Below are 8,634 nucleotides of genomic sequence, written 5' to 3' on the forward strand. Positions count from 1 at the left end.
TCTCAGTGGGACATCCACCCACAGTTTGAATTCTTTCCAAATCTTATCAGAGACTTAAAAATAACTATTAAAATAATGCTTTAGACAGTCACATCAAACAGTTCCTGAGGTAACTGACCTCAACAGTATTTCTTAAAGAATGCTTTCTACTATTCAACTTGTTTTAGGCTCTATGGTTCTAAAATTACTCATTTTCTTAAAGAAGCAACAATGTATTTCTTTTATTCCATACACAAAAGAAATAGAGACAGTCACAAACATCAAAGTGTTGACTCAATAAGAGAATCCTTCTGAAATTGTCTGCAGAAAAAAATGGTTTTCAAATCTCACTGGCAATAAAGATTTTAAAATAGCTGGATGTTAGGTTGACTTTAAAAACTAATCAAGACGTGCACAAGAATGGTTTATTTATCTGTAAAAATGTGTTGAGCTGTACACTTAAGATTAGTGGACTTCCCCATTTATAAGCTATACCCCAGTTTAAAAATAAATTTAAAAAATTAACCAGGCTTTAGCTGTGGATTGTCATCAATCGCACATAACTCCATTATGGGCTCTGTGGAAAGTTTGAGTTGCTGAATGAAAATTAGTGTAACATATTTGTATTTTACATTGTCATTCAAATTCTTTGTCTTTGGAGTAATAGCCTTGATTTTATTCATTAAAGAACATTTTATTGATTATCAGGAAGATTCGAAAACCTCATGTAATTAAACCCAACAACCTATGTCAAAATTTGGACAGTCCTGACAACTATGTCATTTCTACCATTGAATCCTTCTTTGTTACAGCAGCTTGCTTTGACATGGTCATACCTGGATCCGAATCCCTGTTCTACCAGCTGCCAACTAGAGGAACCTGGTGACCAAATTGCTCCATCTCCCTGAATCTCTGCATTCTCACCTGCAAGATGGAGATGATGCCTCCCTCTTGGGGTTATTAGGAGGATTAGTTGGGATGACGTTTGTAAAAATCTTGGTAGGCGCTTTTGAAATGGAAACTAGCACTAAATGGAAGTGGACACTTTTCTATGTCTTTATTTTAAAAAGATTATGACACATGCTCCAAAGTATCCAAGCCTCAAAGGTTTACATTTAAGAAATGTGGAAAAGGCCAAAACTTTTGCCCATGTTGTCAACAATAACAGAACCTTTGGCTCAGCCCTGCCCCTACTGTGGGTCCTCACTTCCTTCCCAGGTTTCCCTAGCACCTCCCTCCTCTCTGTCCTGCCACCAGTAGAACAGAACATCCCCCGGCTTCCCTCCTACCAACTCCCTCTCTGCCCCCTGAACCTTAGAACCCCACCCCAGGGACTGAGGCCTCCGCATCTGCCCCAAGAGGCTGCCTAGAGCATCTTTCCGCATAGGCAGATCTCTGGTTACCAGCACCCAAGATGGTGACATTTGCTGATATTTTCCAAAATAAAATAGGACCCAGTTAGAATGTATCCAGAATAAACTCCCAGCCACGAATACAGACATCCACAGAGAAAATGAGCTATAAACACCAACACAACTGGAAAAGTCCACTGCATGTTCACAGTTTGGTATGACCAAGACTCCTGGCCCTCTCCTCCATAGCAGGCACCAAAAAGGAGAATTTAACATTGGGAAATTCCCTCAGTGAACTCAAATTTGCTTTGGATTTTTACTTCCTTAGAGGAAAACCATGCTCTGGAGAGTGTGCTTTCCATGGGAGAAGGGTGCTGTTGACATGTAGGACAAGACGATTCTTCACTGTGAGTTGACTGCACCCAGTGAGGGAAATACAGCAGTTGAAACTATAAAGCATTTCCAAAATACAGCCAACTAACTACACCTTGACATTTTCTCCTTGAGGAAAGGCAGTGTTGCTCCCCATGGAATGGGAGCCCAGTTTATAAATTAAGTTTATTTGCAGGACAATAAAACTACATTTTTTTGCACATGAGTTTGTGAATGGAGTTTGGCACTCATACACTCCTGTTATTGAAAAGGTCTTAGGCTTGGGAGTTGGGTTGCCATGGACCAGCATGCAATACCTAATAGGGGCCCAGTCATATCAAACACCTTATTGATTTGTATACTTATTAAATAATTTTCCCATTAATGAAAGAATCTTGAAAAAGGCACCTATTCCTAGTTGAACAAAGATGCCATATGGCCTAGAGGCAACTCCCTTAGAGGACTGGTAAGACAGCTGGCTGGAAAGAAGATAAACACTAAAAAGAAAAAAATCTTACATTTTAGAGAAAATGAATTCATAATACAACTTTAAATTTTAAAAAATAAATTTGAAAATGAGAAAGGTTGTTGGGTAAAACAGGGGTCCCCAAACTGTAAGTGCCTTGGCAATAATTTCACTGTGCCCTGTAGGGCCAAAGAAACACTGAATAGTTCTTTTTATTATGTTGGAAGGTCCAAACAAACTTAAGTATTTATGTTCTAAGTACTCAGTAGCCTTGTAGAAAATAATACACAAAAGTCAAAAGGGGAAAAAATTATATCATTCTGAAATAATCACACTTACTAACAGATGTGTGCTGGTCTAGCACAGCTCGACTTCTCAGACTTTGGAAACAGACTGTACTCTGCCACCAGCGTTTCCTGTTCCACATTGATTTCCACAAGGTACTTCCTTTTCATCATATCAACTTTTTTAAAAAATTCATTTTAGAGAGGGAAAGAGAAAACACTGATTTGTTGTTATTTATGCATTCATTGGTTGATTCTAGTACAAGCATGTCAAACTCAAAGGCTAACATGGGTCAAATAAACAAGATTTAAGGCTACATAGGCCACAAAAAAAAAAAAACCCAAAAGCTTTAATTTTCATAGAAACATAGGTTTATTTCAATAGAGACATGCTGAATACAAAGACCTGAAATAAAGGAGTAATCATTAACATAAAACAGTAGAACATTTTAGTAAAAATATTTTTCCTTGAACATTAACTTATCAGACACTGAATAACTGCACAAATTGATAAGTGTAACGCAAATAAACCTATTTTTCTTGTCCTCAGAAAACAAAATATTTCCTTTTGCACACAAGTAAGTCCAAGACTAATGATGTGGCAATCGGCTACTAAAATATTCGTTGCTAGTATTAGTGGAGAGAAATGGTGTGCCTGCATATAAGGTGCGTAAGGGAAATGAATGCAACATGAGTATAGTAATCAGTCATTAGCTAACATTATAGTTCGTTATTAATAATTATGTATAACCAGATATTGTAAAAATTAAGTTACAAAATTTTTATTAAATGTTGCTTGGCATTGTTGGCTGCAGCCAGTGAGGGAAATATAGCAGTTGAAACTATAAAGCATTTCCAAAATACAGCCAACTAACTACACCTTGACATTTTCTTCTTGAGGAAAGGGGGTGCCGCTCCCCATGAAAGGGGAGCCCAGATTATAAATTAAGTTTATTTGCCCTCCTGATCCGCAGCTGCCAGCTTTTATATTGGCTGGGCCTAAAAAATATTCATTGTGGGCCGCATGCGGCCCGTAGGCCGAGAGTTTGACATGCTTGTCCTAGTATATGTTCTGACAGGGAATTGAACCCACAACTTTGGCATATCCAGACGATGCGCTAACCAACTGAGCTTCTGGGCCCGGTCCTCATAAAAACTTTTAAAAACCTAGCTTTCCAAAGATGACAACATCTAAAGGAATATAGCGCAATCTAATCATTAAAATATGTGAACTAGTATGTCAAGCTAGTAGTTTGTACAGTGTCCAACAGATGTCAAGTTTCTGTTTCTCACAAAGATTTTAAATGCCCCATGGCACCCCCTGTGAATTCGCTGTGATTTCTCACTCCCAGACCACTTCTGTTCATAGTTCAAGACAAAGGGACTAGGACAATGAAACCCCAGACACAGACACCTTGAAATTAACTGAAGTAAAGGTGTTTAGAATGGGCTAACACCCATGGCTGACGGAGCTATAATTAAGTCTGAAAGTCCAGCACTCAAGAGCCTATTTATTTCTTCTTGGGCACTTGAGATAATGTCTTCAAAAGCATTTGGAAAATTCCGAAGTGCTATAACCAGGGTGATCACAGGATGGGCTGGTGAAAGAGCTATCCACGAGAATGTAAACTCCAAGAGGCCAGAAAGTTTTATATCTTCAATGCCTACAATCGTGTCTGGGAAATAACTGGGCCTTAAAAAATATTTGGTAAATTAATGAATAAAGAAAAGAGGACTCATTGACATTTGGAACTCTCAGTGTTGGAGGGTTGGCTTGGGTTTCATACTTTTCTCTGTTCTCTCAACTTGGTCAATAATGTTCCAAATAAACCATAAGTACTAGTGTAGTTATAGATCAGTGTTTCCCAAACTTTTGACATATGTGTACCCCTTCTATAATTTTCGTAATGCTGAGTACTCCTCCTACTCATGAGAACGTAGAATTAGGCGCAGCTAAGCACGGTGCAGTGCATATCCCCACCAAACTCCGGTGCAACGTGTACCCCCACCAAACTCTTCCCATACCCCTGGGGGTACGTGTACCACACTTTGGGAAACACTGTTAGATTATATATCTAAAAGTGCCTAGTGCCTAAGGGTGCTCAGGAAGTGGTTAATTTTTGGAGGATGGCAAAGTTGGATGGTGGAAAGAATATACATATTGAAATAGGACTAATCTGGATTTGAACTGACTTTTTACAGGTGTTACAAATAGTAGTACAAATGTCTCTTTTTTTCCCCCTCCACTGACCTCCCCCCAGCCTCCCATACCCCCTGGCACTTGCCCTCATCCCCTTGCCCCCAGTGTCTTGCATCTGTTGCTTGTGCTTATATGCGTGCATATAAGTCCTTTGGTTGATCTCTTAACCCACCAACCCTCCCCTACCTTCCCGCTGTAGTTTGACAGCCTGTTCAATTGAATTTGAATGGGCAATCACCAAATTTCTCTGGGTCTCAGTTTTTTTACATGTAATGTTGGAGTAAACATCTTATAATATACAGGTTGTTACAAGGATTTCGTGAGAAAATATATGTAGAGCACTTAATGCAATGCCTGGAACAAGGAAGTATAAGCAGGAGCTATCATCCTAATATGTGATTTTCTCTTTACTTGGTTTATCTCATTTATCTGAAGGTAAGTTTCAGAACATTTGAATAGACTGCACATTAAATACGCCAACTACATGCCATCTCAGGGCCTTTGCATGGCCCAGAATGCTCTCCTGATAGATGCCTACTTCCTTCTAGGAAGTTTGCTCAAACTCACCTTCTTAATGAGGCCTGCACAAAACTCCCTGCTTATAATCTCACACCTCCATCTCCCTTACCCTGCTCAGATTTTTCTCCTTTTAACTCACTACTTTCTATGTCCTTTATTTTCATTCTGTCCTCACAAGAATATAAACTACAGAAACAGGGCTTTTTGTTTGTTTTGTTCACCAGTGCCACAGTGACTAGATCAGTGCCTGAATAGGGTAGGCATTCAGTATTTGTAAAATTGAATTGATTTGAATATATTCTTACTGAATTTCATACTTTTAGTTTGATTCCATTATTTGTTTTGTCATCATGATTTTTAAATATTTGTATATTTTATTGATTTCAGAGAGAGGAAGAGAGAGGGATAGAGAGTTAGAAACATCGATGGGAAAGAAACATCAATCAGCTGCCCCCTGCACACTTCCTATGGGGATGTGCCCGCAGCCAAGGCACATGCCCTTGACCAGAATCGAACCTCGGATCCTTCAGTCCGCAGGCTGAGGCTCTATCCACTGAGCCAAACCAGTTAGGGCTGTCAGCATGATTTTGGGAACTGATTGCCTGCTTTCATACTGAATCTGTAAGTGTGGCCCATCCTCCCCATTCCCTGCACAGTCCACACTAGGGAGCACTCCAGGCACCCAGCCCAGTTCAGTCACTATCTGTGTGAACCTTGGCAATTTACTTTGCCGTTAGATGTGTGGTTGCATCATCTATAACTGGGGATAAAAACTATCTCTATTCCATACATATCTCGTGAGGATTCAATGAATTACACACGAAGTGCCTACAACAGTGCCTGGCACACATTCAGTAAATATTAGCTGTTGTCATTCTGTTCACAGACAAGTCCGGGATCCTCTCCCCTTTAGTCTTGCTCTGCATCTCTATTCTCCCCTGCTTGCTCGCCCTCTCTGGACTGACCCCCTTTCTTATTTCCCACTTCTTTCCCATCAGATCTGAAATGACAGAGGTCTCTTTTGCTTCAACTCTATTTCCTCCACTAACTTTTTTTTTTGTTTGTTTAAAGCATTTGTCATCAGGCCAGAAATGCTTTTAGAAGCTCCAGGTAACTAACTCCCGGTCTGGCATGTGCCACTAAAGCTTTCACGGTTTAACCACATGAGCCTAAGAAAAATCCCCATGGGAACAATAGGGGAAATTTTCTCACTAGTTGCTTTATTTGACCTTAATCCAGAACTATTTTAATATTTTCGTATTATTTTAAAGAGAAAGTAATTCAGGTCTTCTAAAACTTTTTTTTTTTTTTTTGCCTTGAAACTAATTTAGAAATGTCCCGATATGGACATACCGCCTGAGCTTCCTCTGAGGCCAGAGAGAAGAGCTACACTATCTTCTCGCGGGCGGTGAAGTCTGACCTGCCTCGTGACACCTGTTACAGAAAAAGGAGGCCACCAGAGAACTTGGCTAAAGGTGGGGAGGTAAAAAGTCCAACGGATTAAATTTCCAGCTCCCAAAATAGCCCGAGTACTCCTGCCACCTCCAAATCAGGCTCTGCACGCTTCTGCACGCTGGCTGCGCGCCACTTCTCTGGCTCCACCCAGGATGCCCTGTGGAGCCATAGATGACCCTCTGTCTCCACAGAAAATCACCTAAAAGAGGTTGGGGAGTCCAGTAAACTAACGGTGGATATGCAAGGTGCATTTTTCCACCTTCTTACAGTCTTATCATTCTTTCTTTATTGTCCTCTCTTCTGTCTCGTCCTCCATCTGCCTCTAGGCTCCTGGAAGACCTCAGGACAGTGTTTTGCAAAATTCAGTAATGTGAGAACCATTGTCATGATGTCTTTCCCACCATGTTCGAATTTCACCTGTACTGTTTCTTTAAATTATCTAACTCTTCACTTAAATTGTTAAAGATCAGTAATGTGTGCTTTAAATTTATTTTTAGTTGTTTTTTATTTTTTAAATTTATCTTTATTGTTGAAAATATTTCAGATGTCCCCCGTTTTCCCCCTCCATCCCACACCCCTCTCTCTGCTTTAAGTTTAAAACCAGTGTCACTTGCCTTTAAAAAAAAAAAAAAAAAAAAAAAAAAAAAGATTTCCCATGTATTGATATATAATAAAAGGCCAGGGGCTGTCACAATCTAAACAACCAGATGGAGGACCAATCACCAGGAAGTGCATGGAGCATCTCTCAGTCCCTCCCCCGCAATCCACAGGCTACTGTTATAACAAGGCTGGTGGCCAGCGGGTGGGTGAGGTGGCTCTGGATCAGGCCTGGAGAGAGGCCCAGAGAGAGAAGCAGGGCCTGATCTACAGCCACTGTGGCTGCTAGTGAGGCCCAGAGAGATGTCGGGCCTGGTCCGCAGCTGCCACAGAGGCTGTAGATCAGGTCCGGAGATAGGCCCGGAGACACTGACTGGCATAGAAACTAATGAATCAGAACCTAATCTGGGTAAACTTCAAAGGCAAAACCTAAAGTGGGGGCTGAAGATGGATTTTAAGGCCAACAGCTGTTTGGTGTAAGGTGTAAGGTGTAAGGTGTAAGAAAGCGGTTCAATTTTTTAATAACTGATTTAGCTATCAGTCCAGATATAAGGATTTTGTATTTTTGTCTGCCAAGAGCATCTCCTCCTTCTGAAAAAGCATCTCCCCCCCACCCCCATTTAAGCAATCATATTCTATATAATCTATCTATACTACTAAAAGTACCCCTGATCGTGCTCCAGTGGGGTCCCTATGCCTGACCTGTGCCCTCTCACAATCTTGGATCCCATGGGGGATGTTGAAGAGCTGGTTTCAGCCCGATCCTGAAGATCAGGCCAAGGGACCCCACTGGTGCACAAATTTGGGCACAGGGCCTCTAGTATAATATAATTAAAACAAAACAAAACAAAAAAAAAATATATATATATATATATATATATATATATATATATATATATATATATAATGGGATTTTAGTTGGATAGGGTTGCTTGCTACAAGCTTTGTGCCTGAGTCCTGTAGTTAGATTAAGGAATGGTGGAGCGATGTTGAAACCTGCCATCATCAAAGTGACACTTGTTCCTTAAAATAGAGACTGGAAAGAGGATCGAAAAGAAAGCAACTTTTTTCTTTCTCACTTTAAATTCCATGTGTACTTATAACGTAAGTCTTTCCCACTTTGGTATAGATTGCTTTGGGTTTTAGACTTACAAAAAGCAAATAAGTTTGTTGAAATTTGATTGGCCCCATCCATCCTGTTACCTTCAGTCACTGAGAACACTAGTATTTACTAAACTGGACCCAAAAAACGTTTGCACATTCCCCCCCCCCCCCTCATTATTTGTGCACAGATTGGACCAACGACCACAGATTTCTTCAGTTACAAGGCTCTCTCGCGTGGGTCACAAAAGGTGGCCCGAGAATGGGTCTTTTGGATGCCATCTGGCCCAAATCTTGACCCATCTCCAC

At 40.5% G+C, this 8,634-nt stretch overlaps 1 long non-coding RNA gene across 1 annotated transcript in view; it reads right to left on the reverse strand.

Annotated features, from left to right (window-relative positions):
• Positions 1 to 8,634, reverse strand: part of LOC311618477 — a 384,318-nt gene that overhangs the window by 184,442 nt on the left and 191,242 nt on the right. The window lies entirely within an intron of this gene.

Source organism: Pipistrellus hanaki (genome assembly GCF_964339955.1).
Source record: "Pipistrellus hanaki genome assembly, chromosome: 2".
Classification (NCBI taxonomy): domain Eukaryota; kingdom Metazoa; phylum Chordata; class Mammalia; order Chiroptera; family Vespertilionidae; genus Pipistrellus; species Pipistrellus hanaki.